The sequence below is a fragment of the Haemaphysalis longicornis genome, unplaced genomic scaffold (assembly GCF_048455015.1).
Source record: "Haemaphysalis longicornis isolate Haplotype H1 unplaced genomic scaffold, Haemaphysalis longicornis Haplotype H1 scaffold_35, whole genome shotgun sequence".
NCBI classification, from domain to species: Eukaryota; Metazoa; Arthropoda; class Arachnida; order Ixodida; family Ixodidae; genus Haemaphysalis; species Haemaphysalis longicornis.
In genome coordinates, this window is record NW_027526352.1 from 2,592,604 (window position 1) to 2,616,592 (window position 23,989).

At 49.2% G+C, this 23,989-nt stretch overlaps 2 pseudogenes; both read left to right on the forward strand.

Moving 5' to 3' along the window:
- The first annotated feature begins 20,626 nt into the window (after nucleotides 1–20,626).
- Nucleotides 20,627–22,092, forward strand: LOC144177957 (uncharacterized; annotated as a pseudogene).
- Nucleotides 22,093–22,367: 275 nt separating this feature from the next.
- On the forward strand, nucleotides 22,368–23,426 carry LOC144177959 (uncharacterized; annotated as a pseudogene).
- Nucleotides 23,427–23,989: the final 563 nt, after the last annotated feature.

Below are 23,989 nucleotides of genomic sequence, written 5' to 3' on the forward strand. Positions count from 1 at the left end.
GTGCGGTGAGGACGGATTCGCCGAGTCCGGTCTTAGTTTTATGGGATGCCCCTTAAAATCTATAAAGCTAAAAGACAGATCCACTTCAACCTGCGTAACTACCTCTTTTTAACCGGTTTGTTTAATGATAGAAATGATTGTTCTGTAAAACATTCAAGCCAGATACATTGCTTGCTGTTCTAACGCTAACGTAGGACAGATTTATCTTCATTTACAGTTTTTGGAATCTTTTGTGAGAGCAAATAACTATTGTTATGGGGAGCAGAGGTGGTCAGTGGAGCATAGCTCCAGCGGCCTCACGACGACGACGATGACGCAGTAAGTGTCACGGACACACCTCGGGCTTTCATGGCCGCTTGCAAACACATCGGACCACTCTGTGCGGGACCATCTAAATACAGCGCTTCACCTTCTACGATCGCTCGTGTTGTTTGTCCTGACGTCAGGTGCCATTATTTACCGTTTCAAAAGTTTGTCTGACGTCCTTCTCAAGCACATTGTCCCGCTTTGTCAGAATTTACCACTCACAAATGACAAATAAAGCATAAAACCTCGAACTCACAGCGCGCAACGATCCCCAGCCGCAAGTAAGGTGGTGGGTAGAGAAGGACGCACCAGTGAAAGAGCGGGGTTTCCGGGCCGCTTTCAAATTGTACATGACGTCATCTTTTTTGCTTATGTTTATGTATATCTGTTTATGACAGACAGATTTCAGCTCATTATCATCATCGTCATAATTAGCCTCGTTGTGTCCACTGCATGACGAAGTCTCTTTTAAGGCTCTCCAGAGACGTCTACCGAGTGCTTACTGTGTTCGTCCTTTCTCCCACAAATTTCCATAGCTCATCCATCCATCGATTGCCAGGCTGCTCCATTTGGAGTATATAAGCTAGCACCCCATCAAAGGGATGGTCCACCTGTTGTCCCTCATGCGGATGACGTGCCCGCTCCAAGCTTCAGCTATATTCTAAACGTACGTTTCAACCAAAGCAAACTACCCTGCCTTAACCAACTTGTCAGCGCCAAGGACTGCAGCCCAACTCCGACAGGACTTACACCGTTCGAGAGATACATGTTCCACACTCAGCTGAACACGAGCTACGTTTCGTCGGTCTGTGGTCCTATCTGAGCCGCTATGGCTTGGGATTTACTCAGGAAACACGACCCCCCATCCAACTCTTACAAATGATGCACAGTTTGCATGGGGACCTGAGGAAGTTCGTGCGTACCCTCAACTTGCCATCGCTCTGACCAGCACTTCAATCCTGGCAAATTCGACCCGGCTGCTCTCACAGAAGTCCGCCCTGACGCTAGCAGCCACGGATTAGGTGCTGTTCTGTCACGTGTACAGAGTCACAATAAGAAAAACACTTGGTACGCTAGCCGTCCACCCCCCTCTCCCTGGCAGAACGCTACTATTCTGTAACAGAGTGCAAATGGAATGGGCTGGTTGGGGCGTAACTAAATTTAAACGGTACGCATACCTCTCCGTAATTACTGTAGTAGCGTACAACTATGCCCTCTGAATTATTCGTTAATCTGCACACAGACGCTCATCATCTGGAGCACTGGAGCAGCAAAGGGGCCACAATGGCTCAAAAACCGCCTCTTCTTGTACCACAGGTCCTGCTTCCGCTCCTGGCATACGCTACGTTCCAGCCTGGCAGTATCGCAAGTGATTCTTCGTCTTTCGTCTTCACGGCGCAGCATCAAAGTTACGTAGCGTCGCTGAATGCTATCGCGCACACGCCTTGGCTCAGCGACGCTTTCCGTATCAAGTACGTCACCGGATCGACATCGGGAGCAGCGTCGACTACAAAAGGCTGGATTTCCGTCGACATCGTCAGTGGGCACTGGAGCAGCAAAGGGGCCACAATGGCTCAAAAACCGCCTCTTCTTGTACCACAGGTCCTGCTTCCGCTCCTGGCATACGCTACGTTCCAGCCTGGCAGTATCGCAAGTGATTCTTCGTCTTTCGTCTTCACGGCGCAGCATCAAAGTTACGTAGCGTCGCTGAATGCTATCGCGCACACGCCTTGGCTCAGCGACGCTTTCCGTATCAAGTACGTCACCGGATCGACATCGGGAGCAGCGTCGACTACAAAAGGCTGGATTTCCGTCGACATCGTCAGTGGGCACTGGAGCAGCAAAGGGGCCACAATGGCTCAAAAACCGCCTCTTCTTGTACCACAGGTCCTGCTTCCGCTCCTGGCATACGCTACGTTCCAGCCTGGCAGTATCGCAAGTGATTCTTCGTCTTTCGTCTTCACGGCGCAGCATCAAAGTTACGTAGCGTCGCTGAATGCTATCGCGCACACGCCTTGGCTCAGCGACGCTTTCCGTATCAAGTACGTCACCGGATCGACATCGGGAGCAGCGTCGACTACAAAAGGCTGGATTTCCGTCGACATCGTCAGTGGGCACTGGAGCAGCAAAGGGGCCACAATGGCTCAAAAACCGCCTCTTCTTGTACCACAGGTGTGTAACAACATCGCATTGTACGCGAAGAGAAGTAGCAATCGCTGTTTATTCCTGTTCCCGTGCCCACGGGTGCTTTGTGCCGTTCTGACAGAGTGTTTAACCTGTGCTGAACTTCTGCTGTTGTCCGGGGACATCGAAACAAACCCTGGTCCTGGTTCTAAAACACGCGCTGGTTGTAATAGCGGTACCGAAGTTGCAACCAGTAACGACGATGACAGCGCGATTATGAGCATTTTGAAGACTTTGCCAAAGCAGTTAACAAGCATACAAATCAGCAACAACGAATTAAAAGACAGTGTTGCGCAGGTTCGTGCCAGCCAACAGAGTATTGAGGCAGGAATGGCTGCTATTGGAAGTAGACTGACAGTGGTAGAAAATAAATTGCAAGCCTTAGAAGGCATCGAGGGTGGTGTACAATCCACGATTGACGACCTTCAAAACCAAAATCGTGTACTCCAATCTCGCGTTGATGAACTCGAAGATAGGGCTAGAAGGGATAACTTGATCTTCCACGGCTTGTCTGATGAACAAGAAACCTGGGATCAAACAGAAGAAAAAATCCTTAGCTTGCTGTCGTCATGCATTCAGGGCGAGATAACCGGCATTGAACGTGCGCACCGCCTTGGACAGTTTTCACCTTCGAGATGCCGTCCGATAATAGTCAAATTTTCCAGCTTTAAAACGAAAGAAAAAGTTCTTCATGAAAAGAATAATTTTAAAGTGCGCAACGTAAGCGTTACTGAAGACTTTTCGCCTGCAACGCGCCTAGTTCGCAAAAAACTAGTCCAGTTTGCTAAATCTCAGCCAAACTCTCCGTCCTTCAAATTAAAATATAACAGACTGCTTTTAAACGATACATACTACTCTTACGACCCCGTAACCGATACGGTGCTTGAAGCAGCCATGTTTCGTTCACACAAAAACGATGTTCCCGAAGTGACTGCCGCCCCTTCGGACCAAATTGCTGTATCACCAAGCTAACAGCAAGCGAGGGGTAGTGGTACTGGTACTCATTCACCGCACGCTTCTATTTTGTTCACAAATATCAGAAGCCTAATCAGCAAGCGCACAGAATTGTCATCATATAATATTTCTTCATCTGCAGATATTATAGTTTTAACTGAAACATGGCTCCATAGGAATATACGCGACTGTGAAATCTTGGATTCTTCTAACCAGTTCCATTTTTACCGCCGTGATAGGGAGGCAAGGCAGGGAGGTGGTGTCCTCGTGGCTGTGAAAAAACAACTCGAATCGTTTGCGCTCAACATACCGCCTGGCTTAGAAATCGTGTGGATATCTGCAAAGCTGTCGCATCGTAGGATAGTTTTGGGTGCTTGCTATCGTCCACCAAATTCGTCGGCTACCTTCGTCGCTGACCTTCACGACACCATGAACGCAGTTGTATCCCGATACCCGATATGTCCTATTTTCTTATTGGGCGATTTCAATTACCCAGACATTGACTGGTCCGCCACAGTACCTTTTTCAAGACCGTTTTCATCTAGTACCCAACAATTTATAGACTTTTGCTTAGCCTTTAACCTCACACAAATAGTATCAGAACCTACCAGAGTTACGCAAACTACCGCAAATATGTTAGATTTAGCTCTTACAAACTGCCCTGATCTATGTTCGGAAATAACATATATGCCCAAACTAAGTGATCATGTCCTTTTGAATTTTTCTGTAACAATACCAGTGCAAAAATGTTCTAAAAAACGAAAAACCATTCGAAATTATCACAAAGCCAACTTCTCAGAAATTAATTCTGAGCTGCATTTATTTTTAATTGATTACTTAGACGGATTCGATGAGCGATCGCTGGAATACAACTGGGCATTATTTAAGAACAAGATCATTGATTTGACCGAACGCTTCATACCTACTCGGGAAATATCGTGTAATCCGAAAGCCCCCTGGTATAACTCCAACCTAAAGCGTCTATCAAACCGAAAAAAACGTCTGTACCGCAGCGCCAAAACATCTCGCAGTAGTTATAGATGGTCTTTGTACCGCCCAGCAGTCAATGAATATGTTACTGCTGTCAAAACTGCAAAACAAAACTTCCTTACCAATACGATGCCTAGTTTTTTGCAAAATAATCCTAGGAAATTTTGGCGCGTCGTTAACCCAGCTGACAGCTCTCGCATTACTCTAACTGACACAAACGGTGAACCTATACCTCATGACGAATGTGCTAGTGTGCTAAACAAAGTGTTTTCTGATGCATTCTGTAACAATCCCACTTCTTGTCTACCCAGTTTTAAAAGCCACGACTACATACCGATGTACCCTCTGCAGATTGACCCTAATAGAATAATTAAAATTATTGACTTCCTTAAAATTTCTTCTAGTTCAGGTGTAGATGGTATTAATTCCAAATTCCTTAAAAGTACTAAACATAACTGCTCTATTATCCTAGCAAAGCTTTTTGAGCAATCCTTAGAACAAAGTAAAATCCCCGCTGATTGGGAAATAGGAAAAGTGGTACCAGTCTTTAAATCTGGTGACAGACAGTCCCCCTTCAATTACAGGCCAATATCTATCACTAGCTTACCATGTAAAATTTTGGAACACATCATTTACTCTCATGTTGCCAGCTTTCTTGAATCCAATTCATTTTTTGACCCTGCACAGCATGGATTCCGGAAGTCTTTCTCGTGCGAAACCCAGTTAATTTTGTTTACTCACAAACTTCACTCTATTCTTGACAACCGTTCATTTGCTGATTGCATTTATTTCGATTTTGCTAAAGCATTCGACAAAGTTCCGCACGCGTTACTCCTACTCAAGCTAAGAAATATTGGTCTCGATACTAGCATGATAAATTGGATTGAGTGTTTCCTCGTTCATCGCCAGCAATTTGTCACAGCTAATGACACCAATTCATCTCTAACCCCGGTTATCTCAGGTGTACCCCAGGGCACCGTTCTGGGGCCGCTACTTTTTCTTATCTATATCAATGATCTGCCCAAATGTATCTCATCATCAGTACATTTATTCGCTGACGATTGTGTCATTTTTCGAGAAATAAATAACGATACTGACTTACACGCCCTCCTATCTGACATTAATGCCATATCCCATTGGTGCAATACATGGCAGATGGTTCTAAACACTACAAAATGCAAATCAATGCGAGTTTCCCGCATCACTACTAACGCGCACTCATATTTCCTTCGTGGTAACATTCTTGAAGCGGTTACTTCTTATAAATACTTGGGCATTCATATCACCACTGACCTATCTTAGAATCTTCACATTGAAAGCATCACTAACAAAACCAACCGTATGCTTGGCTACATAAGACGAAATTTTCATTCCGCTCCTTCTTCGATAAAACTGCTCCTTTTCAAATCACTTGTACGTTCACAACTTGACTATGCATCACCGATATGGGATCCATGTACTGAAATTCTTAGTCATCAACTCGAAATGATTCAAAACAACGCCGCACGTTTCATTTTTTCTATCAGCGAGCAGCCAGCGTATCCGGAATGAAAAGTAACTTGGGTCTAACATCTCTGACGTCACGTCGCAAAGTTGCACGATTGTGCTTATTCCATAAAATATTCTCACACAACATGCTTCGGCACGCTTTACTTACTGCACCGTCATACATATCTTCACGTTTAGATCATGTTCATAAAGTTGGCGTTCCTTCTTGCAACACTAAGGCCTTTTTTCATTCCTTCATCCCACGTACCTCTAGCGACTGGAACCACCTTCCTTCTAATATTGCTACAATTAGCAACCCGGATTTGTTTCGTACCGCTGTGTCTAATATTATATTTTAGGTCATTTGATTATGTATAACGTTGCATTGATTTCTGCGAATTCCACTTGTCCAATGTATGTATTTTTTTTCATATTTGCAATGAATGTCAAAAATTGTCACCCATGCAAACCTCAGCCGCACTTCTCTCGTCGCAGCAGGAAGATTGCGACCTTATTGACCCGTATAACTTTGTTTTGTTGAGGTTATAGTTACTTCTGTTCTGCTGTTTGTACTGCAGTTTCCTGATTTGTTGTAATGTATACCCACTCCCCTCTTCAATGCAATTGCCTTGAGGGTATTCAAAATAAAAAAAAAAATCTGTTCTGCTGCCCTGTAGGTTCTGCGGTCAGTCCTGACCATATTGAGAAGGCTTTTACAGCAAAGCTGTAAATGGCTAGGATCCAGCAGGTCGTCTCCGGTCCCAGAGCGGTGTAGAGAGGAATCGCTAGCGAACGTAGCGCCACGTTGCGGAGCCCACTCAAATCCCCGGAATCGTAAAACTGCGCACCATTCCTCCGGGGCATGAAAATTATCACACAGAATAAATAGGTCCTAGGGCCTTCATACAGCATGCTCCGTGATTACCATACCCGCGCTATAATAAATTTCTACCCGCGATTCCTGCGTGTTTTTTAGCGTAAGCTACACTAGCTACACTGCCGAGTTTGAGCAGTTTCGCGTCCGCCGTGAATGGCCGTTGTGCGGAAGCGCGAAGGGCATTGGATTGGATTCGATTGGACTGGATTGGATTGGATTGTCTTGGCTTGGCGTGGCTTGACTTGGATTGTATTTGGATTGGATTGTATTAAAGTGGGTTGTTTTGGATTCTGTTGCGTCATAGCCGCGGCAGACGCACTCACGCCGGCTCGTGCCCAGGTGTGCGCCTTAATTGCGCAGTAGCCAAGTCTGACGCTGCGTCGTATCCGCTTGATAGCCGTTTCACGTGGCTCGTGAAGAGCCGTGCTGCGCATGCGCACAAGCAGGGACTGGACAGAACTGGACTTTCAGTTAATAACCAGGAACAATGCTCAATCGCAAATTACAAACAACCGTGTTTTGCTTCGTGCACCCGTTAGACACGACCGAGTCGAACCTCACGTTGAGGCTCGGCACCGCAGCTTTGCTGGCCATCGTTCTTCACAGAGTGGAAGCGCACTGAACTTTTTTTTCTGGCAATTTCGGACTTGCTCCAGATAAGCGATGAGCGATGCCGGCACCATTAATTGTGCAGTCATCAACCGCCTCGAATGTCCCGCTCCTCATCTTTAGAAACTGCATTCTACCGGCACAAAGGATTCGGCAAGCTTCGTCACTCATGCTGTGACAGTCCTGACCACCTCCCTTTTGTGCAAAAATACCCACGCCAACATGCCCTCCAATAGCTTTGTGATGCGGTTCTGACAGGCCATCTGGCAATTGCACGCACCTAAGACCGCACCTGCAACAGATCCTTTGGGGCCTGGCTCTACAAACAAACTGGACATCGGCGATTCCAACCGAGGAAAATGTAGCCAAAAATGAAGGGTGCTTTTAGCAGACCAAACCAGCGGCATAATAAAGGCGAGATAAGAGTTCGGGAAGTCAATATATATAAGGCAGAAAAATCAGCCGCAACAATTCTTGTAAAGCTAAACCCAAGTTACATGGAGCACGCTTTGTGCAAAGTGAACTAACGGAGGGGTGAATAGCACGACCACATATTGCTATATATCGCAATGTGTGGTGTTGCGTTTCCCGCCTAAGGAACCTAGTCGCTAGTGATATTATTTTCGATTTTCGTGGAAGTTTTGGCGACGTGTAGGACACAAATGTTTTCCAAAAATACTCATCAAAGGTGCTGGGATTGCTGAAACCCACAAAAAACGGCCTTTACGGTATACACTTTATGTTTCCACCCAGGAATTTGCGGGCCTTTTGCCGAGTGGTCTGAAGCATTAGATTCTGTTCTTCGCTGTGAGTAGTTTGGACTCCCGATGTGACGCCTTTCCCTAAGTTGATTTTGTTTGTTGGGGTAATGTTTTCTGCACTGCAATCGGAATTTCTCAATAGAACCTTCGCTGCTCCGCGTGCGAGTTGGAAGCCTGAGTACAGACTGACAATGACGCGCTGGCGACTTCTCGTTGGGGTGGTGTCTAAAGAAGAACCAACTACTTGCGGGCCCAGTGATTAAACAGCCGACTCCTCGCCTGGTGGGAACACACGTCTTACGAAGCAGGTACGAGCGAGGAAAGCTTCATCGGTAATTCTCGTATTTGAGAGTATCCGATGACGCGGAGGGCGCTTGGCCATTGCGTACGCCTGGGCAAGTGAACGTTATGATTTTCAGGGCTGCTGAGAGGTTCATCTGAACCGTTCACAGGCGGTAGCATGGCTGAAACGCGGTATTCCAACCTCAAAAAGATATGGAGAGTGCCCGACCAACGATAACGCCTGATGTCAAGAATGTTTTTGCACAGAACCGAAACCGAAACTGGTTTGCATTTCACTCTTAAAAGACGTCCAATGATATCGCATCTACAATGCGCGTTACGGGTCTTAGTTGTTGCGGCTGCTGCCAAAGACCCGGAACATTTTTTTTTTCATTCAGGCTTTATAAATAAATATTGTGTTATGGACCCGGTGAACAATCAAAAGTGTATTTATTTGAGCCAGTCTATGCAATACCAACATAAAACGTTTGACAAACTCAGTTCAGTGATCCTTGAATGTCATTTCGTAACTTAGCAACCTAGGTATTGGGAATGACTGCGCGGAGAAGCCCCTAATAGGTTATTGTTGTTAAACGCCGCGGTAGCACAGTGGCTAAGGCGTTGTGCTACTGAACACGAGAATGCGGGTTTGATTCCTGGCCTTGGCGACCGCTTTTTGGTGAGGCGAAAAGCGCACGGTAAAGATCCCTAGGTAGTCAAAATTATTCCAGAACCCTTCACTACGGTGCGCCTCATCCCCTACATTGCGTCGCGACGTTAACACTTACAATGAATAGATTTATTATCGGGTAAAATCTTTGCTTACGTAAGAATACTAGAGGACATCTCAATGGGTCCGCAGCTACCATCGTCCTCCATAAGGAGAGCAGTGAAACAGCTAAAAGGAATTAGGCCAGACAGATAGACAATCTCTCCAGCGGGTACTGAGGACATTGGATTGCGAACAGGTAATGGAGAATACCGTAGTCAGCTCATGCTTGCCTTTGACGTTGCCTTGCTAGGTTACTCGGTGGAGAAATCACAAGGCTTGACTACTGAAAAGGGCAACCAGAGTAGAATCGTGGGCGTGCAAATTGTTATGCAGAAAACAGTAAGCCCCAATAACATCGGGAGAGAACATCGGTTTGAGATATGTGGCGAGGCAGTCGAAATGGTGTGCTAATATTTTCGCAAATTCCAAGTCGTGGCCCCGATTCCCAGACACGAGGCAGAGATAATTAAAAGGATAGGAATGGGGTGGAGTGCATTCGTCAGGCATTTTTCAATGATGAATCGCAGCCTACCGTTCTCCATGACAGCTGCACCTTATCAGAACTCCCAGTAGGGCCGAAACTTCCGAGGCTTACTAAAGAGGTTCAACTTAACTTGAGGACAACTCAGCGAATATTGGAATGAAAGATGATAGGTGTAACATTAGCGGACAAGAAGACAGCGGAGTGGGTCAGGGAAGAAACTCGAGTTAAGGACTGTGAGGAGGCGCTATTAAGGTCCAGCCCCCGCAGCGACAGAAGATAAGACAACGAACAGCTCGGGCTGGTGTAGCAAAGAAAAAGCTCGCGAGGAAGGAGGAGGTGGAAGGTGAAGGGCAGCGGAAGCGAGGTGGCATGTTGGAGGTAGGAGCGCGGTGATCGTAGAGTTAATTGCTTGCCGGGAACGTCCAGGAGACCTCAAGGTCAAGCCACGTCCTTGCTTTCGCCCTCTTTTTTGTCAACCAGTCGTCCCTGGAGCTTCTACAACACCTCCAGTGAGCGCACGTGTTTCTACGGCACTTCACCGCTTCGCAAAGTTCGGGCAGCACCAACGTCAAGGTTACAGCGCCAGCAGCAATGAATCAAGAAAGCCATCGAATTCCCGGAAGGTAGCCCGAACTATTATCTGTGCAGGACGTCCTTTCGTAGAGACTGGACTTCTTAGCTAGTGTTGAGTTCCCCCTTTATGGTTATTTTGCATATGTGCCGTAAATACAATTTGTCTTTTCGCCTATGCCCGAATGCCCCGTTTTTCACCACCGGGAAACGCACTACCCCATAATCAAACAATCTGCTGCACAGAAATGGCGTACACGGCAGGACTCTGAGAAATTATCCGGTAGTTAAGAGGACAAGGCCTGGCAGAGGGGAGAGTACTTGGCGCAGGGCACGTAGTGGGACAAATTGTTAGCGGTTGCCAAAGAGGTGGGTCTGGCTGGAAATTAGCTGAAGGGGGGATTGAGAAAGCGTAAGATTGAGATGCTCAGCGTAAGAGGCTCGAGCTTGAATTTGATGTTCTTGACCGCAAGATGCGGCTCGCGAAGAAAGATTCTGAGCAGGCACTTGCAGAAATACATCTCGAAATCCCAGACTTAGAGAATCGAAAAGAATATCGAACCAGATGCACGTCAGGGACAAGGTTCGTGGGTCTCAACGTGCGAGTAAAGTGCCTGCAGAATAGAGTAAAAGATTATCTGCCGCTGCATGCGCAGCGTAAAGCTGAACTCGAAGTTCGAGCTTGTGAACGCGATGAGCGTAGCACGGAGTATAACAAGCCGCATGCACCACCAGTTTCGTGGGGGCAGGATCGTATTAGGAAAAAGCCATGTGAAGGCAAGGTACTGCTCATAAGCATACTGGACAAGTTTCATTGTTACAACCGGGTCTCCGGTGTACAGTGACTGAAGCTGGAGTGCCTGTTGTGCTGTGTGCACGTAGAGAAAAAAGGAAGCTCGAGCTGCTGCAATACATGGCCAGGGGCAAGGCCGCAAGCAGGGGAGTGCAGGGGGCAAAGCTTCCGACGCTCCCCTCAATTTATTATTCTGAGAAGTTCTCGAACTCCCTAGTGGCGTGAGAAAGAGGCCAGGTGAAATTCACACTGTTAGTGCCGAAGATGCCATTGGGTGATGTCTCGTGCAGTGATACTGCTGAAATAAACATGAACGTGTGTCCAGTTCCAAACAGAGCACAAAACGAAAGGTGCCGAATCGAACGGGCGCAAGAAGGTGAAACAGAATGTTAGGAAACCAGATTAGAAACCTGAAATTGACTTCTCCACGAAAAGGAGTAATACAGGTAAATTACACGGCAGACAGAGAGACAGAACAACTTTTTGCCACAGCAGGAACGTTTAGGCCGGCGACGTCTTTTCCGTCGTCCGTCGGGTAACAGGGCCCCTTTTGGGAAGGCGTCTCGTGCCGTCGGCCAAGCGGGCCAGGTCTTCTTGAACTTGGTGGTTTTGGTTGCGCAGGCGGCCTGCCAGCCTGCCTTGCCGGTGATGGTAAGAACACTAGGATGGAATCGGTGCCTAGATAGTGGGATGCTATCACCGGCCAATTGGATATGGGGTAGCGATGTGTAACGGGCCGAACAATACGGACATGCGTCTACGTAGTTGTCGGGGACGATCGCAGACATGTTGGCAGGGGTGGAGACGAGCGGGTTTGCAGCTGCCGATAGATGACCGCCAGGGATCGGGATAGAGGTGGTTGAGGAGGGGTAACATGGCTTGCTCCAAGCGGTAATGAGCGACGATGTCCCCGTATGGGTGCAGCCTGTCCCGTAGAGTGAATACCAACTCTCAGTGGCGGCGCCATCGAGCCCTCGGAATACCAAAGCTCGAGTAGAATTGGAGCCCGAAAAGACGGCGGCACCTTTAAGTGCCGGACGGGGCGGTTCCCTGCTCACGGGACCCGTATGTGGCCAGCAGCTAGCACAAGTTGAGTCTGCAGGGCGGGGCTGGCCAGCAAGGTCTCCCATCGCTCGTGGAGTGGGGGTGGGGGGTTGGGGAGGGGGGTGGGGGGTAGGGGTGCCTGGGGTTTAGTGCACTCTGCGATTATGTGTGCAAGAGTGCCAGTGCTGTTGTTGCAGAATGGACACGTGTCCTCTTCTTTCTCGGGATACATTCTATGTAACAGGACGGGGTGCGTGAGCGACCCTGCCTGTAGTCTCCTGAGTATTGTTTGCTGGTCCCTCGTCAGGGTGCGGTGTGGCTCAGGGAGGGTGCGCCGCTCTTCTCGAAATGATCTCGTTATATCTCTGTACGTGAGCACTGGGGTTGGGGTGTCTGCGTCGTGCCCTGCCCGGAGGGTCATTGCTCGGGCGTGGTAGTCAGCGATGGTGTTGCCGGCTACCTTTGAGTGGGCGGGCACCCACGTGAGCTCTATGGCTCTCCCCGGTGCTCGTTTCTTGGAGATGATTGCAGCCGCCACTGAGGAGATCGTCCCCCTGCGGTAGTTGCCGTACGCTCTTTTGGAGTCTGTGACCACTACTTCTGCCCCCGGTTGAACGAGTGCTAGGGCTGTGGCCACTTCCTCCGCCATCGTTGGGTTTTTGGTCTTTATTGCGGCGCTGGTAACAAGCCGCTCCCTGTCAGTCACGACTGCTGCCGCGCGGTCGCTGCCTTTCTGTAGTGAGGCGTCGGTGTAGAGGACTTCTGGGTGTCCGTCTAGTTGCTTGGAAACGGTTAGTGTTCTTGCTTCCCTCCTGCCATCGTCCTTCCCAGGGGTCATGTTACGGGGAAGGGGCTTTGTGTGTATGACCTCTTTCCATTTCTCGGTCAGGGGCGTTGTTGTAGGCATTGGCTCTATGCGCCATCCTATTTTGGTGAGTATTACGCGTCCGTGGGCCGTTTGGCTTAGTCGGACGCGCTGACTAGAGAGATGGGCCTCTGTCAACTCATCGACCGTGTTATGTAAGCCCATGGCTTGCAACCGGTTGGTTGACGAATAAATAGGTATGCCTAGGGCCTGTTTTGTTGCCTTGCGGATAATCGTGTCTATAGTATTCTTCTGCGTTTTGGTGAGACTGAGGTAGGGGACCGAATATGTAATTCTCGAGATTATGAACGCTTGTACCAGTCGGATGGCGTCGTCCTCCTTCAGGCCTCTGTTCCTGTTAGCCACCCGACGGAGCATGGATAGAATTTTGTCTGCGCTGTTCTTAATTTTTCCTACTGCAGCATGCGCCTTGCCGTTGTTTAGCAGGAGGAGACCGAGGATCCGGCATTGCTCTGTTGGTTTGATCACCGTACCACCTATTGTGACTGAAATGGTTGGTGGCGGGGTCTTTTTGGGTTTTCCTGGCAGGACCACCAGGAGCTCAGACTTCTGTGGTGCACAGCTCAGACCGCATGACTTGGCATAGTCGTGGACTGTGGACGCTGCCAGCTGGAGGGTTTCTTCAATCCACCCTTCCGATCCGGCTCGCTCAGTCCATATCGTGATGTCGTCTGCATAGAAGGCATGTCCTATGCCTTCTATCTGCTCGAGCATGCGGGGCAACGGTAGGAGCGCCACATTAAAGAGGAGGGGTTATAGAACTGCCCCCTGCGGGGTGCCCCGCTCCCCAAGCTTAATAGGGTCCGACCTTTCGCTGCCAACCGCGATGCTAGCCGTTCTTGCGGCGAGAAAGTTCTTGACATAACCGCAGGCCCGTTGTCCGCACCTCGTCTTGTTCAGGTTTGTAAGTATGCTGGCGTGGGTGACGTGGTCGAATGTCCCTTTCAGGTCGAGGGCTAGGATTGCCCTTGGGCTGTTTCGGGTAGCCTTCTTGATGACCAATTCCTGTAGCTGGAGCATGACATCTTGCGTGGAAAAGTGCTTCCGAAAGCCGAACATGGTTCCAGGCATTTGTCCCGTTTCCTCCAAGTGGGCTTGTAGTCTGCGCAGGACCATCCTCTCCATCACTTTTCCAACGCAAGAGGTGAGCGAGATTGGGCGCATGTTTTCTATGGAAGGGGCCTTGCCGGGCTTGGGGATAAAGCGGACTTCCGCCTCCTTCCATTCCGGCGGTAGCTGCGAGCTCTCCCATGCGTTGTTAATATGCTCTAGGAGAGTCTGCGCCGTCTTACCGCTCATGTTGGTCAGGAGTTTGTATGTTATAGCGTCCTTTCCTGGGGCGCTCTTCTTATTGCTCTCGTCGATAGCTAGCCAGAGCTCCGAGATGGTGAATGGCCTGTCCAGGTCTTCATTTTCGGGTCCTTCATATCCCTCCGGGGTTGGGTACTGTACTTTTTCCGTTTGGAGATATTTGTCTGCTAAAGCCTTGAGTAGTCTGCTGCCATCACCATCGTACGTGTTTAGCACCTTCGTCAACGTACGGTTGGTTGCTGTTTTATTTCCTGTAGGGTCGATGAGGTATCTTAACAGCCTCCATGTCTCTTCCCCACTGAGAGTTGGCCTTGAAGACTGTCGCATAGTTTCAGCCAATTTTCTTTGCTAAGCTTTGCTGCATATTCGGATATTTGCGTGTTTAGTAGGGCTATGCGGCGGGCTAGCTTTCTGTTGCGCTTCTGCCGCTTCCACCTTTTGGTTAACGAGTGTCGGGCTGCCCACATGCGAATGAGTCTGGTGTCGACAAAAAGGCGTCTGCGTTGTCGTCGTGATTGTTTGCGTGAACTTCTCAAGTGCCTGCTTCTGTTTGTCGGCCCACTCCTTGTATGACTGTCCTTCTGCTATTCCGTCGTCGGGTTCCTCCTCGACATCCTCTTGCTGGGTGTTTTCGCATCTTGTCCCAATCAGTGATTCGTACTTTTCCTAACTTGGCTTGGAAGTTGGGTCCCCGTATCGTGATGGTGATGATGCTGTGGTCTGATCCCAGGTCTTCGTCCTCGCACTTCCATGTGACGTCGAGCGACCCACTCAGCCACGACAGGTCGGGTGTAGTGTCTCTTGCTACGCTGTTCCCTCTTCGCGTTGGAATCCCTGGTTCGTTCAATAGGGCCACATCTTGGTCCTCCATTGTTTTGACGAGAGCTTTGCCTCTCTTTGATTGAAATTTATACCCCCATAGCGTGTGCGGGGCGTTGAGGTCGCCGAGGATCAGGAGCGGCCTGGTCCCCGCCAACCTTTTCGCCTCTTGCACAACGCGGTCGAAATCATATTGCTTCTGAGACGGTCTGCAGTAAACGCTCATTATGAATACGTTACTCTTGCTTCCAATTTCTCTTGCATGTACTTCGATGAGTGTGTGCTCACATCCTGCCTGAGGCGTGACGTGTTGGGTCGCCGCCACGTGATTCTCTACGAGGATTGCAGTGCCCATTCCTGTGGGGTCGGTGTATGTAACATACCCCGGGATTTTCGGTCTTCCGTTTGTTTCCTGTAGTGCTATGATGGCAGGTTGATTTTCTAGTGTGTTCATATATAACATAAGCTCCGTATCTTTGTTTCGGGTGCCTCTGCAATTCTATTGAAATATCGCTGTGCGCTCCCTGGTTCCCCCTCGCTTACTGTTCCTGTTTATTTTCTGCTTCATCCTTGTTGACCATATCGACCCGGCCACGTCGTTTTGCTATGGCCTCTTTAATCCTTTCCGTCCGGTCGCGTTTCAGCGATGCGGATTTCATCCTAACTTCAATCGCGGCAACTCGCGATACCTGTCTTTCGTGTTTCGCTTCTAGTGTGTTAAGGCGGTCTTCTATCCGTCCTAACGCCGTCAGGATCGCAGACTCCCCTTGGGTAAGTTGCGTTTGTTCCGCGGCTTTTGGCGGTTGTGCAATTTGCTTGTTGGCTGGGGCTTCTTCGGCCTCCATTGCCTCCTGCTTCTGGTCTGGCTGCTCTGGCGTCTTGTCGTTAGTCGGAGGGGATGACCTCCTGCGCGGTATTTCGCGTGGTCCTTCAGCTACAGCTGCTGTCCCTTCCTGACCATTAGTAGTAGCCTGCCCTGACTTGGCGACCAGCTGCTCTATCTTGTTCATAAGATTTCTGATTTGAGCGTTCTGCTCTTGTATTTGGGCATTTTGGCGAGTAATAATTTGCTTTAGTTCTACGATTTCTGCATTTTCCTTGGGGGTTGTCTGGGTGGGGGTGGTAGGGGAAGTGAGGGGAGGAAACTCATTATCGAACGTGCGAGTTTTGGGAGACCCGCTAGCCCGGCCCACCTTCGTGTCGGCTGGTCCGCGTTGGTCTCCGGGTCCTCCTCGGGATCTCGACCGCTCCGTCCTGCTCGGCACCTCCTCGTTCCCGGGCCCGTTCCGCCGTCTCGAGACGCTCAGCGTGATTGGCTCCGCTCGTTCCGCCGTCTCCCATCGGCGGCTGCTGCCCTTCGTTGACTTCGACCGGGAGCGTCCTTGACGGCACCTGCGCCGCCCCGCAGCCGATACTTTGAACGGGAGCGGCTGCGCTGGCGACCGGTAGCGCTCCTAGCGGGGGTCTTGGATCTTGATCTGCCGCTGCGTTGGGGTCCGCCTGCAGGACCTCTACAGTCCCGGCTGCGTCCTCGTTGTTGCTGGTCCTGATGTCTTCGTTGCCATCTTCTCTGGCGGACGATGTAAGGAGTCTTGTATTTAGCTTTACACACTCGGTCGGCTGTGAGATGGTTTCCGCCGCACAGTCCGCACTTGGGTTCGCAGGTGTGGTCTTCCGCCGGCCTGGCTACTCCACATCCCCTACAGATCTTGTTTTTGGGTTCGGGGCACACATCCATACGGTGCCCCAGTCTGCCGCACGCATGGCAGGCCTCGATTTGTTTGCGGTATAATGTGCACTCCATCAGAAGGTTGCCATATCGTATGTATCTTGGCACCTTTCGCCCCGCAAAAGCGATAACCACAGACCGAGACCTACCGATGCGGTTGGCCTGGAGTGCCGTCGCGTTGTAGTCTTGAACGACCTGTTCTTGGATATCCTGGGCGGTATCTTCCAGTGGAATGTCCCGAATGACCCCCTTCACCGTGCCGTGGGGGGCCGCCTCGTAGGCGCAGACTTCGTGCGTAGTTCCGTGGACGTCAATTCGTTCCACCGATGTGTAGCGGTCCGCATTCTCCCGTCTTGGTGTGCTGATTACAAGGATGTTCTGGTGGCTGTTCGGACACACCACGTCTTCTCTTGAATCTTCTGCTGCGATCTGCGCCGCCGCCGTCAGAGCCCTGCACAGCTCTACTCGAGTCACGTCGCCGACCCGGAGTCCTCCACGCGGCCGCACGATTATCTTCATATCGCCGCGCGGGAGCTCCGGCATCCGGGCTCTCTTCAACAGCTTGCCTTTGTTAATGGGCGGGCGGCAAGGCGTGGCCTTGGCGCGCTCGCTGTTGTTGCCGGGCGCCGGCGGTAGGCCTACCGCGTCGGCGCTCGTCTTCTTGATTCTTTCTCCTGCCGTCCTCCATCCATTCGATCTTGTGCATGTTTGTGGATCAATCTCCACGCCGTCTACTTCCACACGCATGGCCGTGGCCATCTTTCTGAGTGGGCGTTGTCCTAGCGCCGCTCCGATAAGGGGACCCGCCGATGTCGGGCCGCGCCCGGCCCCGCTCCGGCGTGGCCGAAAGCGAGGTTAGGGTTAGCGTGGCGGCTCCCGTCGATGTTCGAAAAAGCTTCACGAAATCTCTAAGAATGGTCGCCCACCTGTGATTTTTAGTTCCACATGGTCGGGTGACCTTCCCGGATCTTGTGATGATGAGTTCTTGTCACGTTGGGTCAAAATATCGCCGAATTTGGAGTCCAAAGGCGGAGCGACGTGTACATGCGTCGGCACTCCTCGCCCCCTGGCGGCGACCTCCCCCAAAGCTCGAGAAGCTTCGTGGGCCACTGAGTTTCCAGGCAGCGCAATATGATCAGCAGCCAAGACGAGAGTGAAAGAGCGGAGAAAATAATTTACAGAATTTTTGTCTGTGGTAGTTTTTGTAAAGGTGTAAAATATTAAGGACAAGGGTAATAACAGCGAAATATTTTTTTCACTTTTGGGAAAGAGGGAATGAAGAAGTGGCAGTGAAATGTAGAACCTTAAATCTTGCTTTTCGTAAAATAAGAAATTTAGGCTTTGACTTCTCTGTTGAGCTCTGTAGGCGTGATTGTTATAGTATTGGAGATGGTTTATTGGCGGCACGCTGTTTAAAACTAACCGCTAGGTTTTGGCGTCGCGAAGTAGCTGAATTGCATTTTGTTTTCTGTGCCCCTTCTGCTACTTAGTGTTTTAAAAATACTATGACGACTTTTCTTAATTTGACATTTATGGTTTGTGAGTAATGGTTGATGCCTGATTGAGAACAGTGTTATTGATATTCGCGATAGGTGGTGCAGTGTGCGTACAGTGACTGGAGAATGATGTGACTACCAGGAAGCGTTTTACGGGAAGTTGTTTTCCCGAAAACACATCTTCCGATGAGGGCGTGTGTGAGGAGGAAAAAAAGTACGAGAAGTATAGACGACGCAGTGCTCGGTCTGGTGTCGCAAAGAGCTCGCGGGGAAGAAGTAGGAAGAACAGGGAAGGAAGCGGAAGTGAGGCGATTTGTTGGAGGGGGAAGCATGATGATCTGCGAGTTCTCTGCTCGGCGCGAACTTCCAGGAGACACGCAGGCCGAGCCACATCCGCCCTTCCGCCTTCATGATTGTCAGCCACGTCCGTAGAACTTGCACCACACCAGCCGCCAGCGTGAGCACGTGTTTCTACGGCACTTCGCTACTTTGCAACGGCCAGCGCAAACTTCAAGGTCACAGCGCCAGCGCCACCAGGTCGAGCCAGCCATCGACTTCCCGAAAGAAAGGTCGAACTATTTTGTGGGTAGGACTTCCTTTCGTACATACTGGACTTGTTAGCTAATGTTAATTTTAGTTTTTGTGGTTGTTCTGTGTCTGTGCCGTAAATACCATTCTTCTTTTGTTTAACGGCCGAACGCCTCGTTCTTCTCCGCCGGGAAATGCACTCCTCATAAAAAAAGCAATCCGCTTTGCAAGGACATATTAGTATAAAGTAAGGAGAAGAACTGGGTTTGGGGTGTGGGAAGGGCATGAGATGAGAAGTCAAGGTAACTGTTGGCCATTAGAGTAACAGGGCGAATCCCTTGAGCGGGCAAGCGTAGCAGGGAGCGGCAGAAAGTTGGATAGGCACATGAGATCCAAACGTTTGCGGCAATGAATTGGTCGCATTTAGGACAGGACCGGGATTACTGTAGATCCATTCGAGAGGCCTTTGTCCTGAAGTGTGCATAGATAGGCTGATGATGATGATGATGAAACCCTTGGCCCGCCGATTGAAATTATGGCAGAATTTCTTCCGGAGGCAGCTATATTGCTATTTCATTTCATTTATTGTATCTTCGAGGCTGGAGGGAATTACAGAAGGGTGGAAGCAAAAATAAAGTTTTATTTATTTTTCATTTTCAATTATTCAACAGGGCAGGGTTACAAATCCAAGGCAGAAGTGACAAGACAATCACAATTTTACGCAAGTTACGTTTGTGCTGAAGTAGTTAACAAGAAATACAAAAAACACAATATTGAAATACAAAAATCAACCACACAAAGTTCAAAACCAATAAAGACGAAGGTGGAATAATAAAAGTATTGCTGAATAGTAGTTCTAAAGGCAGACGCACCGGTTACAGTCTAAATTGAAACCGGTGGCGATGGCATATATTGGTAGCTTTTCCTAAATAATGTATAAAGAATAGACTAGTGCTGCAACCAGGAATGTTCAATTTATAGTAATAAAAAAAGATGAAACGATGTGTGAGATCGTCGGTAAAGATGTTGTGATTTCAATTTTGGTTTGAATGCGGCGATTTCTTCTGCGTGGCAAAAAATACCATGCTGTTACGAATCAGCGGGCCGCAATGCTTTGGGGTTTGTGCAACACTCCTCGGCTGTGTGGCAAAGCCTCCCCTACGCGCGCCTTTCTAGCAGGCTTCCCTGTCGGTGCCTTACGCTGCAGCCGACGAATTCAAACAAGCTGCTACAAGGCTGCATCGCTGGCGCCTCCCTACGGTGGTCAGATGATGGAGGGATTGGCACCAAAGTGCCGCACCTATCGGCGCGGTTCAAACTTCGGCGTTCTCAGACCAGCCATTCCCCAACTTGTCCGAATGATGCGGAAGCTGCTTCTGCGACCTCCTCTCTCCCCTCTCTCGCACTCGACGTGTTCCGCATCTCAACGCCACCTAGAGGAAATTCTTTCCAGACCGGGGCACTCCAGCGCGCCCGTAAATACACGTCATGAGTAAGTGGCACACGCCACCGCTATGTGGCGTTGGTCCCCGCAGCGGCGTAAGTTGGCCTCAGCGTGGCGGGCATGTCTGGGCATGTTTCGACGTGCTGTGAGCGTCCGTTGCACGGACGCATGCATTAAAATAGTTGTTGCTGCTTGAATATTCGTTTATGTTCGTGATTCCGCAACGGGTTGTGACATCGGTGTTTATCGCGTGTTATGTGTGCCGAACAGGCTTCTGCCGAGTTAAAATCAACGGCGAAATGCCTCGACATTTTTGTGTGCCATGGTGCAATGGGAATTACAAGACAGGCCCCAAGCTGCATGTCGTTTTTCTTTCCCTCAAGACGATGAAGCAAGCCACGCCTGGATACGTGCTATTCCACGTGAAAACCTGGTCATGTCAGCAAACTCCAGGGTAAGACATTGTGAATGCTTTATGATTTTCTTAGCACGCTCCGCCTAAACGCGTCATGCAAAGCCCTCGATGTACCGCTGCTGTTAAAATGTAGCCGTACTGATGCTAGGATATGTAATTTTGTTTGGGTGTGCGAGCGTCTCTTTAAAGCCGAAGACATCATTCGGTAAACAAGCTGTATTGACAAGCCACAGGCCGTACAGTGACCGCACCACTCTCACGTTTGTTGCTTCGAGCTGATGCAGTACCGCCGGTATTCCCTGGTTGTGCAAGCTACCTGTCCATAGAACGCACTGGAAGAGAGGATCCAGAGAGCAAGCGAATGCGCTTAGAGGCAGCTTCCCTTGAGAAAGTGCTCGCCGAGTCAATTCTTACTGTCAAGAAAGAGAACGGAGCAGATAAGCTTTGCGATTTGAAACACGTCGCAAACTTCGTTCAAGACAAGAAGCTGACATTTTGGAATCTCATCGAATGCAACGAAAATGTCATTTTAGCTCATATTTGTTACAGTAACGCTCCTTAGGTTAAGTACTAGGTTGTCGTAAAAATCGACGTAACTCCTATTTCAAACGTCGCAAAAGCATCAGTGAAGCGGCTCGCGGCTCGGGTCCAGAATGGTAGTTCCGTCCGCGGTTGACAGCAAACGACGGCTGCTGGAGTTGCTGAAAAGAGTCGAGGGGTTCGAGAGTGCCCAGAGTTCAAGCTCTGAGAACTCAACCAGAGAGCCAGAGACATCTTGGAGACTGTCGCTTGTGTTCCGAGAGAAATATCCACAGCACAAGAAAACGATAACACCCCGACCATTAACTGCTCGCTGGCAAGTGAAGTTAATGTCAACAAAAACGAACAACGAAGCAGCTCAGTTGAATTCATGGTTTAGTGCTGAGTACTATTTAGTGTATCGCCTCACGCGTACAAGTACATGCGCGGTCACGGGAGCATCATGATGCCACACCCGAGGAGCATATGTCAATATGTTCGTCTCTCCGAATGAACCCCCACCTAGAGCACCAAGACAACACTTTCCTCCGCTACATGGCCAAGAAGATATTCGAGTGGAATGAGCAGCATCGCTACGCGACTTTGATTGTGGACGAAATTTATCTAAAGCCATTTTTCGACTATGGGGGAAGCGCCGTCGCTGGTATCGCGCTGAACAACGCACTAGTAGCAAATGGCGCATTTGTATTTATGGTACACAGCCTGATGAGGAAGTTAGAGGAGGTAAAACACATTGTACCTGTTCATAAGGCTAATGGAAAGTTTCTGCTCACCGTTTTAGGAGTTGGCATTTGTGGCTTAAAAAAATAACATAAAGTGATGTGTGTTCTGAATGACAACAACGCAGTACATCGAAGTGCAATGGTTTCTTTTAAGTACTCGCGGAGCAAGGCCCCTAAATTCGTGTCAAAATAAATCACTGGTAAAAATAAAATTCGTGTCAAAATAAATCACCTCAAAGGCCATTGTTTTTTGTCATTGACCCAGTGCATTTACTAATGTGCCTGCGAAACAAGTGGTTAAAACAAAACGACCAGTGCTTCTGGTTCCCCGAGTTTGAACCAGGCCCAGCAGCGCAGCTGCACATGCAGTGTGCGTATTTCAAGGCAGTGAAAAACGCGCACATTTAGAGAGTGAGCAGTTGCTTGGCTACGGCTACACTTTGTCTAAAAAAGCTGTTTCTCAATTAGACATCGAGAAAGAGGATGTTAAACCTGCTTTGAAGGTATTCAGCGAGTCCGGAAAGGATCGATGCACTTCGAGTCATTGGAGTCAAGCACAACCTGAAGCACCACGATGAAACCGCCAGTTTCATTGATGTAAAGACTCCTTTCAAAAGACTGACACTAAGTGGTGACTTGCAAAGACCCTTCTGGCCCTCTTCATGCAACTCCGGGGTTTTCTTCTTCAACAATTTTTTGCATAGGTTGGAGGATTTGAAGGAAAGGAGAGCGGATGCCTGTAAGTTGTCTGATCAGACACATGGCACTCTGATTCGGACGACTCGGGCGTTCATTGAAATGTGTGCATATATCTTCGAGGAGCTCAAGATGTCGTTTGTGCTTCTTGGGAATTTCCAAACAGACCTTCTGGTAGACCGTTTTGGTTGCTACCGACGACTGGCTGGCTCGCAGTATCATTAGTTCGTAAGACAAATGTATGAGTTTGAGAACATGTTAGGACTGCAAAGCACACCACCGCAAATGAGCAGGGCGTCCACAGTCGACAACGACCAAAATCAGATTTGGGGAGAGCTCCAAATGCAGGCAGCTGTGCCAAGTGGAAAATTCAACGTTGTTTCGACCCAGGAGGCGCTATCAAAGATGAAGGATGTCATTGCAGTGATTGCCTATGTTGCTGGTTACCCGGTGCGCATCGCTGTGCCGAGGTTTAAATGTGACGAATGCAAAGCGCTGTTTACAATTGACAAAACTGCCGCAGTTTCGCCCGAAAATCAGATGTACAGTCTGGTCAAAGAAACTGACAGCGGAGGACTGGTTTACCCAGCAATGCCAGTTGCGAATGCTGTGGCTCATAATTACAGTGTTGTGAAAGAGCTTTCCAAATGTGCCGAATTTGTAAAATTTCAAAACCAACGTAAAGTGGCCACGAAACTAACACTGGAACTGCTCAGCGACGAGTAGCCTTCAGACTTCGACGTTTGCGAACAGGGGCGCAGACATGAAGTGGTGCTGAAATACATATAGTGATGCACTACCAACAGTCTGCTAAAGAACCTTGGCATGCGATTAAACAACGAAGCGCCGGACGCAGCCAAGACTAAGAAGCGGAAGCTGCAAACTCTAACAAATAAATCAATAAAACGTTGATGGGTGTAGAAAGCAGTGGTCTGCTCTGTCTTTTCCTTCCTAATTTTATACATTATATCACACGTGTAGCCGCAATGAAGTCAGCCAAGCACAAAACTAAAATAACAACTTCTGTTGTAGCCTTCCTACGCATCCGCGGGTCCCAACACGTCTACGTCACAGAGGCAGCCCCACGTCCTTGAGCCAGTCTCGGTGGCGTTGCCCTACTACCGACCGCTCACGAACCCTGGAAAGAGTGTTGTGTATGTCTCTTACGTTCGTGTCGTGTTATAATCTAGAGAGAACGCTCGCTGTGACCGTTAGCACTTGGTTATAAATAAGACCCCCCCCCCCCCCCCCCAAGAGCTGTGCCTTCCTGTTTGAACAGTGAATCAGTG